Raw genomic sequence first — 14,285 nt, forward strand, 5'->3', positions numbered from 1 at the left:
ACTAACTAACTAACTAACTAACTAACTAACTAACTAACTAACTAACTAACTAACTAACTAACTAACTAACTAACTAACTAACTAACTAACTAACTAACTAACTAACTAACTAACTAACTAACTAACTAACTAACTAACTAACTAACTACTAACTAACTAACTAACTAACTAACTAACTAACTAACTAACTAACTAACTAACTAAACTAACTAACATACTAACTAACTAACTAACTAACTAACTAACTAACTAACTACTAACTAACTAACTAACTAACTAACTAACTAACTAACTAACTAACTACTAACTAACTAACTAACTAACTAACTAACTAACTAACTAACTAACTAACTAACTACTAACTAACTAACTAACTACTAACTAACTAACTAACTAACTAACTAACTAACTAACTAACTAACTAACTAACTAACTAACTAACTAACTAACTACTACTAACTAACTAACTAACTAACTAACTAACTAACTAACTAACTAACTACTAACTAACTAACTAACTAACTAACTAACTAACTAACTAACTAACTAACTAACTAACTAACTAACTAACTAACTAACTAACTAACTAACTAACTAACTAACTACTAACTAACTAACTAACTAACTAACTAACTAACTAACTAACTAACTAACTACTACTAACTAACTAACTAACCAATTAACTAACTAACTAACTAACTAACTAACTAACTAACTAACTAACTAACTAACTAACTAACTAACTAACTAACTACTAACTAACTAACTAACTAACTACTAACTAACTAACTAACTAACTAACTACTAACTAACTAACTAACTAACTAACTAACTACTACCAATTAACTAACTAACTAACTAACTAACTAACTAACTAACTACAACTAACTACTAACTAACACTAACTAACTACTACTAACTACTAACTAACTAACTAACTAACTAACTAACTAACTACTAACTAACTAACTAACTAACTAACTAACTAACTACTAACTAACTAACTAACTACTAACTAACTAACTAACTAACTAACTAACTAACTAACTAACTAACTAACTAACTACTAACTAACTAACTAACTACTACTAACTAACTAACTAACTACTAACTAACTAACTAACTAACTAACTACTAACTAACTAACTAACACTAACTAACTAACTAACTAACTAACTAACTAACTAACTAACTAACTAACTAACTAACTAACTAACTAACTAACTAACTAACTAACTAACTAACTAACTAACTAACTACTAACTAACTAACTAACTAACTAACTAACTAACTAACTAACTAACTAACTAACTAACTAACTAACTAACTAACTAACTAACTAACTAACTAACTAACTAACTAACTAACTAACTAACTAACTAACTATCTATCTATCTATCTATCTATCTATCTATCTATCTATCTATCTATCTATCTATCTATCTATCTATCTATTAAAAAGCTTTGCAAGAGTACTTTGCAACAGTTTACTAATTTAGTTACATTTCGATTTCCTACGGAAAAAATTTATACAACAGTAAAGTCATTATTCATTAAAACTAACAACATATTGTAAATATTTGAAAGTGTTAGTAAAAATGCAGCCATAGAAAATATTTTCTACATGTGTCTATTACATTACAACAGCAGCAGCTTAATGGACTTGAGCTCTTTACTATGCAATACAGTAAATTTGCTGGTGCACAGTAGCCATCAAAAAAAGAAACAAAAATTGGCTAAAAGGATACAATATTATTTTCTTTTAAAGGTGAAAAGTGAAATAAAGAGCAGCCAGTTTGTAGCTAGGAAAAATTAGATAAAAATGGGACAGGATAACAAAAAACAAAACATGTTTCATTATTGAAAGGAAAAAAAAAAATGAACAATGAGCAACAAACAGTTGATAAATAGTTTGCGCAAAATATTTGTAACAAATACTCGCTAACACATACATATACACTCATCTAAAGAAATAAATCCTTAAATGCAGACGTAAAACAATAGAACTCTTTAGAACAATAGATAATGAACCAAACTAGTATGAAACAAATTTTTGTTGGACAAAGGACCTTTTTGTGTTTTTAATTTTGATCATTTTAACAAATACATATTAAATTTTTGCCAATTGAACCATAATTTTATATCAAACAAGTATTTAATTATAAATACAATAGAAAATTTGGAAAGAATTTTTTCGTAAAATAACAGAAATTTGGTATAATTTGTCTTTTTATAGAAAATATTGCTGAGTTTTCAATTTTTTAATTTTTATGTGTATGGAGATAATCTCGACTATAGAACCGTCTATAGCTTCGACTATAAATTGGACTATATAGTAGACAATATAATTGCCTATAGTGTTGAATACGAAGTCAATTAGATTCCCGACAAAGTCTATTATAGTATCGACTATATAAAGAGTCGTCTACAGTCTCGTCTATATAGTTTAGTCTCGACTATAAAGGTGGTAATAAATAGTGACAATCATATCTTCAATCTTCTCTATAGAGTCGACTATATAGAGCCGCTAATAGAGTTGCTTATTGAGTAAATTATAGATAGATTCGACCATAGAATCAATTATAGTCTCGCATATAAAAGGATTCGTCTATCGCCATACCTCGAATATACAGTCTTCGTTAGTCTTAACTATAGAGTCGACTGTAGCCTCGACTTTAGACTTGACTATGGAGTTGATAGTCTATAAAATATATGACTATAGAGCAATATTGCCCAAAATCGCGATTCCCTATCACGCGAGATAGGGCAAGAAATTTCTGCTGACGTTACGTTAACTCACCTGCACTATAAGCTTACTTGTGTATTTTCTTATTTGAGCATGTGTTAGTTGCAGTGTGACCATTTTGGCATTTTTGCAGCTAGATTTAGCATTTTTTATTTTGATTTAGCTGTAAAATTTTAATTTAGCATTTGGCATTTTATTTAGCATTTTTATAAAATATTTTTAGCATTTTTAGCTTTTTTTGCAATTTTAGTATATAAACAAAAAAAGACAAATTTTTGCAAAAAAGATTTATATTGGAAATAGGTTTAACCGGAAAAAATCAGAATTAAATGTCTACCCAAACACAAGCAACAAGAAATATGAGAAATGTAATAATTTACACTGTAATTCAAAATAATGCAAAAAGATTCATGAAGATAAATAACTTAAAATTACGCCAATACAAGTGAATACTTTAAAATGCTGTATTCTAAAATATTTTTCAGGAACCCAATGCTTTTTTAAATTCGAGGTGATAGAAATAATTCAAGAGATTTCATATATTTTTACAAAGACGTTCAGTACGCTATTTTACAAACTAATACTTTTTGTTTGCTCATGGAATGAAACATATAATTTTGGAAAAGGCTATGTATGACGGTTAATTAACAAATTTTATTTTTTCCTATACGAAATAAAGAGGTTTTAATTTTTATCATCCTTCAGGAGTTCTTGTTAATTTATTGAAAAAAATTAATAATATCTAATTAAGACTTTCTCATCCTACTTTCTGTTCTTTTTATTTTTACCAAATTTTTAGTAATTTTGTTGTCACGTTTTTTTTTTTTTAATTAAAAAAAATAAATAAATTTCGAAAATATTACTGACAATTTATTCCAGAATTACAAACTTACGGATTTGAATATATCTCGCAATTCATTTCATATATTCTCATATATATTTTTCCGAAAAAATCTTGGAAGTATGAGTTATAAACCTGACATCTATTCACCGAGATTTAAAATTATTTCAACGGAATTTTCAATATTTTTGTGACATGAAAACCATTTTTAAAGTGTTTTGAGGAAGACAAATAAAATTGTTTATATAAAAAAAGTAAAACTAGAAATATTATACTTTTCCTTCCGAAAACACATATAGGTTTTATACCATGAGCAACTAGTCTAATTAATAGAGTTTTAATATAATTTTTCATTCAGAAATATTTCAAAGTTAGAGACATTACATATTGCTAAATTTACAGAAATTTTGAAATAATTTTTAGCATTTCTGTTTATCTTAATACCACGGAACTTAATTTTTTACCCTACTCCACTATACTACGTTTGAGTATACTAATCGGTTAAGAATCATTTTCTGAATCGATTAAGCCATGTAAGTCTGACCGTCTGGTAGAGGTTGAAATTATCAAAACAATAACCACGTATGCTTTTTGATCCAATGACAAAACCTTTTAAAAATGGTTATAGTCCGTCCTTTATACCATACATATACAAATGTATAAAGCCTTTCTCAGAAAATTAGTTTAAATATATCGGAACCAAGGTTCAATTCAACATAAATGCTTTATTACGAAAAATAAATCAAATTTTATAATCATATGGTCAACCACGGCAGAATATACTTTCTTACTTGATATAAATTACAATGAATTTCAGTTACAAATTAATATGAATTGTTCATAAAAACACTTAAAAAATTTTAGCATTTTTTTTGGCATTTTAAAATCAATTTAGCATTTTTTCTAGCATTATTTTGGATGGGATTTAGCCGCAACATTTTTTGAGACCTAGTCACACTGGTTAGTTGATTATCTCTCAACTTGCAAAACAAAATCAACTCAGTTGCTGATCAGCATTTGTCGAAGTAAGATCTGTACGCAACTTTTTTAAAATCCACACAGAAATACAACAACAAAATTTTGAGAAAGCCGAATTTATGTAGATGAATGAGAGAGCACAGCTGATAGTTTTTTATATATGAACTTTAAAAATCCAAAATCCATAATATCAATTTGACAGTTAGAATATACTTTTTAGTTTGCAGTCATTTTATTAGTACAGTTTTATTTTGGGTTACATTTTGTTCTCTGCTGCTTTACCAATACAAATTAATGTGTAACAGTATGTGTATGGGCAGCACTGCTACAGAGTATGATCGTCAAAAGAGTCAACTGTAGAACCGACAATAGTCCTGATTATAGAGCAGATCATATAAATTTGTATAGTCTCGATTATAGAGGCGACTATATAAAGAGTTGGCTATAGCCGCGATTATAGAGTTGTCGATAGTGTAACCTATAGAGTCGACTTTAGCATCTCCTATAGAGTCGACTGTATCCTCGACTATGGATTCGAATTAAGTCTCTTCTATAGAGTCGAATATGAAAATCGAATATCAACTCAAATATAGAGTAGATAATATACTCCGCTATACATGTATAATTAAGATCGAAATAGATTATAGAGCTGATTAAATATAGAGTTAACCTTAGAATCAATTAGACTAGACTATAGAGCCGACAAACGTCATGATTATAGAGAAATTATATACCATAGAATCAATTAAAGACTCGCCTATAGGGTCAACAATGGAGTTGAGTATAGAGTCGACAATATAAACGACTATAAAGACATCAATTGAACCCAGAATAGTCTTGACTAAAGAGTCAATTATAGTTCAGACTTTTTAGACGACAATATAGTTGACTATAGAGGCGGCAAAGGAGAGACGACTATGTAATTGACAATAGGGAAGACTATGAAATATGGAGTCAGCAGTAGATACGACTTTTGAGACGATAATGGAGCCGACTATATTGTCGACTATACATAACCTGGAATACAGAATTGACTGTTGATTCGAGAATATTTTCAACTGTATGGTTGACTATAGATTTGATAATAGTATTGACTATAGAATCGGCAATAGTCTTGACCATAGAATCGGCCAATTAGCTGTCTATAGATTTGACTATAGACTCTATAGTATAAAGACGACAATAGTCTCGACTGTAAATAGCATCAAGTAAAGAATCGACTATAGTTTTATTTGTAGAGTTTCGACAGTAGTATTTGAACCCGAATATATTGTCGAGAATTCTCTATAATTTCCATATTTTCCAGTATTTTTTATTTTCAATAAATTTGTCTCATTAATTATACACAAGATCTCTTTGTATAAAAAAACTACAAAAATTCTTTTATATTTATAGGTAAAAACAATCTTCGTTAAAAAATCCACTTCTCTTAGTTACAATATACTTTAAAACTTTCCTCACACTCCCACAATTCATAATTTTTTATGAGAATTTATTTAAAGTGTTTTCCATTTAACCACAATTTTCATAAACGCTTTAAAATAGCTATAAATTAAAAGAAAAAAACTACAAACTTTTTTATGTCTACTCAAACTGCTTTTCTCTCTCTATCTTTCTACTTTATGTTTAAAGTTCTTTTAAACTAATTCATATACACATTAACATTATCATTATGACCATTAATATAATCATGTTCATTATCTTGTATATATTTTTTGTTTGCATCTTCATTAGCATTGGAAAACATTAACATGCATTCATTGCCATAAAGTTTAAGTAAATAAGCCAAGTGCTAAATAGTAGACACAAATATACACACTAAGTTGTTTGTTTGGTTGGATGGATGGATGGACAACATGTTGTATGTAGTGGATGTTGTTGGTGGGTTTGAACACAAATCTTCATGAAACTTTATATTTAAGCCTTGTCTAGTTCTTGTGTATAAGGCAAATGATAAGAGTGGCATGTAGCTGATGGACTACAAGAGAATGTACAAGGAATTAAACATGAACAGACAGCTATTGCTATAACACTATTTAATATTAGATTAAGTCATGCTTAAAATACTTTAAACATGTTGCAAAAACTTGAGTTATGCATGCAACATAATAAGGATTTTCTCGAATAGAAAGGAAAATTTTATTAAGAGAAATAGCAGTAGGAAAACATGAATTGTATAGGGATAGTGAATGACAATTGTTACTTTGTGAATATTAATGAATTGCCATGAAGTGGAAAGGGTTAGGGTCATGCAAACTTATAAAAGAATTATATAATTAGTAAAATTTGCACATTTCTAGCAAAGAATTTAAATGAATTTCAGAAACGTGGACTTTTACTAGAAGTAATAAAATGTGTTTAGAAAGGATCAAAAGGTCCTTCTTTACGCATTAATTTAACAATAAATAAATTTTCAACCATTTAAAATAAGTGGTTTTTATTATTAATAATAAAAAACACCTACCTAAAAATTTAATGCACATTTTAAAAAATATATAAAAATTTGCAAAATAATTTTCTAACAAAAATATATTAAAATGTTGAGTACGTATATGAAAAATAATAAAATTGAATTTATAAAAAAAAAAATATTTCACATTTTCCCTCCAGGTTTAAACTCGTGTAATATATTTTGCTTAAATAATAATTTTTCATTTATTTCACAATTTTTCCACTTAAAATAAAATTTATTTATAATTTCTTTATTGTTCATAATGTCAGAGTGGCAATGTAACGCGCAACGAGTGTGCGTTTTCATTGCACCCCAGGTGGTATGAGTAATAAAAAGTATGTTCATTCAACAATTCTTTAGTAATGTGTCGTCACTCATACGCACTGGTGGACAACTTTGTTTTCATATCTCATGTATTTATTAATTTTTTCATATTCATCGTATATTTTTCTTTATTTCCAGTAAAGAATGCAAAAATATGTAGAAAAATATTATTATTATGAGTGATTTTAATTATTTTTTGTAGACAAAAAAAAAAAAAATGTGTCCTTATAGATGTATGAGTGTTTTGTCTGCAAAGTTTGTTTGTGTTTTTTTCTTCTTGTTGTTTTATTCTTAAGAATTTCTTGGCTTTAAGTATTTTTAGAATTCTTTTTTAGAATTTATTAATGATGTTATTTTATCTGCATTTATTTAATAAGCAACAAAGGCTAAGTTTGTTATTGTTTTACAAAGAAAACACAAATTATAATAAAGAAGTATTTTTTATGGAAATTTTAAGAATTTTTATAGATTTTTTGAAAAGTGCAGATAAAATATGTTAAGATGTATAATGTGTAAATAAAAGTATAGACTATTGAGTTGACTATAATCTTGATTATAGAGTTGACCATAGAGCAGAGTACAGAGGCGACTATAGAGCCGAGTATAGAGCCGAGTACAGAGCCGACTATAGAGTCAAGTTAACCTCGACTATAGAATAATCTTCAATTGACTTGAGTCGACTATTCTCGACAATGAACCATACTACTGACTAAAGGGTGGACTATAGACTCGGCTATGAAGTCCACTATATCCTCTAATACAGTGTCGACTATAGTGTCGACTATAGCTTTGACTATAGAGTCGACTATGACTATAGTGTCGGCTATGAAGTAAAATTCAAACTATAGAATCAGAAATTTTCTCGACTATAGAATAAACTAATCGTCTTTAGATTCAATTATAATCTCGACTATAGAGTCCCTATAGTCTCGACTATAGAGTAGACTAGACTAGGGTCTGGACAATGGATTATACTTCTGAATATATGGTCGACTATAGCATCGTCTATGAAACTACTATAGAATAGTCCTGAATCCACTTTAGAGTCGACTATAACCTCGACCATAGAGTAGATTATAGTCTAGTCTAGACTAGAGTCGACTATAGTCTAGAATATAGGGTCGAATATAGTCAAAACTATAGTCTCGACAATGAACTATACTTCTGACTATAGAGTGGACTATAGACTCGGCTATGAAATCCAGTATATCTACTAATACAGAATCGACTAAATCTTTAACTAGAGTGTCGACTATAGCCTTGACTATAGAGTCGGCTATAGACTGAAATTCAAACTATAGAGTCTGCAATTTTCTCGACTATAGAATCAACTAATAGACTTTAGATTCAATTATAATCTCGACTATAGAGTCACTCGACTATATAGTAGTCTGGACAATGGACAATACTTGTGAATATAAGGTCGACTGTAGCCTCGTCTAAGAAGTCGACTACATCCTCTAATACAGAATCGACTAAAGCTTCGATTATAACATGACTATAGAGTCGACTATATACTAAAACTCAGAGTCGACTATATAGAGTTGACTGAAGTCTTTTCTATAGAGTCGATTAAGGTGACGTTTAAAAAGTCGACAGAATTGACTATAGTTTCTATAGAATTTACTATAGTTTCGAGTGCAGAGTTAACTATAGTCTTAACTATATTCTTGGTTATTCCGTGAACTATAGGAGCAGCAATCGTCTCCACTATAGAGTCATCTGTTATAACGCTATAGAGTCGACTAACTTATCGACTATAGAGCTGACTATAAAGCCTTCTATATGCTCGATTATTTCATCAACTATATAATCAGCAAAAGTCTTGTCAATAAAGTCATGGACTCAATATTAAAAGACAATTATAATCTCAACTATAGAGTCAATTATAGACTAGAGACTACTATAATCTCGCCTATAAAATTTACTAAAGAGTCATCTTTTACAATGGAAAGACAATGAAATTGAATATTTCCAGTCGCAGTGGTTTTGTGGATCTCATTTAAGTATCGGCGATAAAAATTAATATTTGTTTGTCATATTACAGCAAACAAGCTCTTATATTTATCACTATTTTGACAAATTTTTTTTATTACCCTAAATGCTTAAATATCCTCAATACTTGCCCACCTCCCACACAAAAGTAAATAAACTATTTTAGTTTTATCCTTCCCAAGTGCAATAAACTTAACCCATTCAAAAAGGCTAAACAAATAAAAACCATCATAAAAATTTTTACCACAAAACTTAGAAACTTGTTTCAAAGTGCTATTTTCTCCTACACGTACATCGTCTGACGCACAAGATCAAAGACATCAAAATGTTGAAACCTTTTATGAAAATATGTCTTTGCTAAGTCAATAAAATATATGTTGTTAATGGCATACACAATATTACTACTACTAAAAAGTGAAACTACAATTTGCCACAAAATGTGGCACAATATTAAAAATATAAATCTCAAAAATTTTCTTACTTACGTTTTTCTTAACAAACAATTTCATTCATCTTCTCAAGCAAACTCATTCTTCAACATAAATGTTACAATATATATGAACCACATGTGGCAAATGAAATGGCACATTAAAATATTCCTACCGCAAAAAAAAAAAAAAACAGGAGTTGAACCTAAAGAAAACTAAACATTAAACAATGTATTTTATTCAAGCACGCACTTAATAAATGTTTACACTCATACCTCAATAAAAAATCTCTTGCAACAATGTTGAAAAAGGCATAATTTTTAAGGCATTTCTTAACTTTTTCTTTTTGAGTGTTAGATAAAGGTGTGTGTGTGTGTCTGAGGGGTATGTTGTGTCTTTTAGAACAATGAACACTATACAAGTTTAAACAAATGTATTTTTGTGTGGGAATATTATGTCTGTCCTTCTGCCCGCCAGCCTATTGAACAAAATTGTAAACATTTTATACGGCAAAACAAAATTTATATGAATTTTGTAGATGAATGCTTTAGGTGCACAACCGTCAGAACATTCTTTTTCAACTCAACAAAAGAACAGAAAGTCGAATAACTTGAATATTAATGGATGGTATATTATAATAAGGCGCATAATTTACAGTGGAACCAAAGTGGACAACAATCTCAACGATACTCACAACAATTAGAATAAACTACAGACTAGACTATAGAAAAACTACAGACTAGCCTATAGACTAGACTATAGACTAGACTATAGACTAGACTATAGACTAGCCTATAGACTAGACTATAGACTAGACTATAGACTAGACTATAGCCTAGACTATAGACTAGACTATAGACTACACTAGACTAGACTATAGACTAGACTATAGACTAGACTAGACTATAGACTAGACTATAGACTAGACTATAGACTAGACTATAGACTAGACTATAGACTAGACTATAGACTAGACTATAGACTAGACTATAGACTAGACTATAGACTAGACTATAGACTAGACTATAGACTAGACTATAGACTAGACTATAGACTAGACTATAGACTAGACTATAGACTAGACTATAGACTAGACTATAGACTAGACTATAGACTAGACTATAGACTAGACTATAGACTAGACTATAGACTAGACTATAGACTAGACTATAGACTAGACTATAGACTAGACTAGACTAGACTATAGACTAGACTAGACTATAGACTAGACTATAGACTAGACTATAGACTAGACTATAGACTAGACTATAGACTAGACTATAGACTAGACTATAGACTAGACTATAGACTAGACTATAGACTAGACTATAGACTAGACTATAGACTAGACTATAGACTAGACTATAGACTAGACTATAGACCATAGACTAGACTATAGACTAGAATATAGACTAGACTATAGAAAAGACTATAGACTAGACTATAGCCTAGACTATATACTATCGATTCGTTTCCAGTCTCTACTACAATTTTAACAACTAACTCCTATCTTCTGTCTAGAAAAAAAGACCCACTGTACCAATAAAATAACAAAACCGCAAATGCATACCTCACTCCGACAAATAATTTTTACGGCTCAACATTAAAACAGTCAGTGAGTGTGTTTGCATGGGTGGTTGTTAAATTAGTTGGTTGACTTTTCTACTAAGTATAACTAAGAGTCTTTACAGTCATAGAAAGAACTCAACTGGATGATGTTGCTGCTGCGTTGTTTTTTTTTTTTTTTTTTTTGAATAAAGTGTGAATAAAAGTGTATTTTAGTAGTATACTTTTGTTGAGGTTTGTTTAGTCTTCGCAGACACATTTGCATGCAAAACATAGTGAAATTATGGGATTTTTGTTTGTTTATTTGTTTTTATCCAAAAAAATATTTGAATGAGAGAAAATATTAGATTTAGTAAATTAGGTTTTATATTAGGTGTTAACTTATTTTTATAGTCAAACAAACAAAACAACGTTTGTGATTTAAATTTATTGACGGTTTGACTAAAATTGAAAATGAGAAGAAACGGAAAGAGAAACCAAAAATAAAGGAAAAACATTTGGTAGACATTTTAACGTCAATAAACACAGATGTTGTTGGGTTAATGGAACTATAAATAAAGGGATGGAAGTGGGAAACAGATCGAAGACAAAACTATTGCTTAAAATAAAGATAAAAAAAAATGGAAATCAAATTTTTTTAAATTGAATAACAGTTACTGCACAGTCGACTATGTCGATTCCATAGTAGGTTCTTCAATAAACTTTAAAGTTAAGATAGTAGTCGGATCTGCATATAGTTAAGATCTTAGTCGAATGAGATGCCAAAGTACTCTCTTGTACTCTTTTGTACGCTTACATATGTATAAACACAAACAAAACCAGTCGGACAACCTTTAACCCTCCGCCGAAGTGGACTATATAGTCGAGAATGAGAGAGAGAGCAGAAACTTTAGGCGAATCGGCTATATCTTAGTCTATGACTGACGTTATAGTCGAGATATAGGCCGGTGCAATGGGTCAACTCTATAGTTGCCGTAATGTTGAGACAATAAAAATAACAACTAACTACTAAGAACAACGAACAACACAAGTAACAAACTAACAAAACGAACGAACGAACGAACGAACGAACGAAAAGAAAACACGAAACGAACGAACGAAAACTAAAACGAAAGAACGAACTAACAGCTAACTAATAACTAAACGAAAAAAGAAACTAACTAACGAACAACTAACTAACTAACTAACACAAAAAATAACGAACAACTAACAAAACGACGAACTAAAAAATAGAAAGAACGAACTAACTAACTAACAACTAACTAGCTAACTAACTAACTAAACTAACTACTAACGAACTAACTAACTAAATAACTAACTAACTAACTAACTAACTAACTAACTAACTAACTAACTAACTAACTAACTAACTAACTAACTAACTAACTAACTAACTAACTAACTAACTAACTAACTAACTAACTAACTAACTAACTAACTAACTAACTAACTAACTAACTAACTAACTAACTAACTAACTAACTAACTAACTAACTAACTAACTACTAACTAATAACTACTAACTAACTAACTAACTAACTAACTAACTAACTAACTAACTAACTAACTAACTAACTAACTAACTACTACTAACTAACTAACTAATTAACTAACTAACTAACTAACTAACTATCTAGCTATCTAACTATATTCCAAACTATACTCCAAACTATGCTCCGAATTATACTCCAAACTAGAATTCATCCTAGACTTCACACTAGACTCCATATATACATTCCATACTAGACTACATACTACACTAAATACTAGACTACATACTACACTACATACTAGACTACATACTAGACTACATACTACACTACATACTAGACTACATACTAGACTACATACTACACTACATACTACACTACATACTAGACTCTATACTAGACTCTAGACAAGACTCCATACTAGACTACATACTAGACTCTATACTAGACTCCAGACTAGAGTCCATATTCGATACAATAATCAACCCTATGGTCGAGCATATAATCGATTCTATAATCGAGACTATAGCCGACTCTAAAGTCGAGCCTATATTCGATTCTATAGTCGAGACTACAGCCGACTCTATAGTCATGTCGGACTCATAATCTAGTAGACTCTATAATAAAGATGATAATCAAAACATATACAATCGACTCTTGAGACGAAACTTATGTCGACCCTATATTCTATTCCATAGTCCTGACGATAGTTGAAAATAGTCGATCGAAACTATATTCATAACTATAAACGAAACTATATTCATAACTATAGTCGACTTTATAGTCAGGACAATAGACAAGACTATAGTCGAAACTAAAAACAACACTATAATCAAAATTATAGAGGACTTAACAGTAGGGACTATAGTCGACACTCCACTCAAGGCATAGGGGACTATAGTGGCCTACATAGTTAACCATGTAACCCCTAAATCTACTTTCTTTCCCATAATACTTCATTCAATTATTGCTTGCTTCATTACAACATGTGCCAGTTTATTTATAAATCGTACTTCTACACTCATAGCTTTTCTAAGAACAACGTTATTTTTAGAAAGAAGAACGTAAATTTTATGATTTGTTATTTATTTAAAAAAGTTTATTAACCCTTGATAAAATGTTTCCCAATTTTTTGTTTATTCTTTCTTTAGACAAACAATTTGCAACAACTTATTTCCCATTCATTTGTCACTCAAGAGAGATGATTCCTTTATAAATGGCAAAAAACCAAACAAAAGGAAAAATACGAATATTTGCAACAAATTTAACAAATTATAATACAATCACCTCACAATGAAAGACACAATTTTATTTTGAGAATTTTAGTTGGGAAGAAAATGTAAAATAAATGCGTTGCAGAAAAAAAGCAGAAACAACAAATCCCCAAAGATAAAATACTAAGAAAAAAATGGACTTAAAGGTAATGCAGGTTAAGAAAAGAGGAATAAATAAAAAGAGTCAATCA

Source organism: Lucilia sericata, unplaced genomic scaffold (genome assembly GCF_015586225.1).
Source record: "Lucilia sericata isolate MDLA Ls3-8-SP2 unplaced genomic scaffold, ASM1558622v1 Contig000391F_arrow, whole genome shotgun sequence".
Taxonomy (NCBI): domain Eukaryota; kingdom Metazoa; phylum Arthropoda; class Insecta; order Diptera; family Calliphoridae; genus Lucilia; species Lucilia sericata.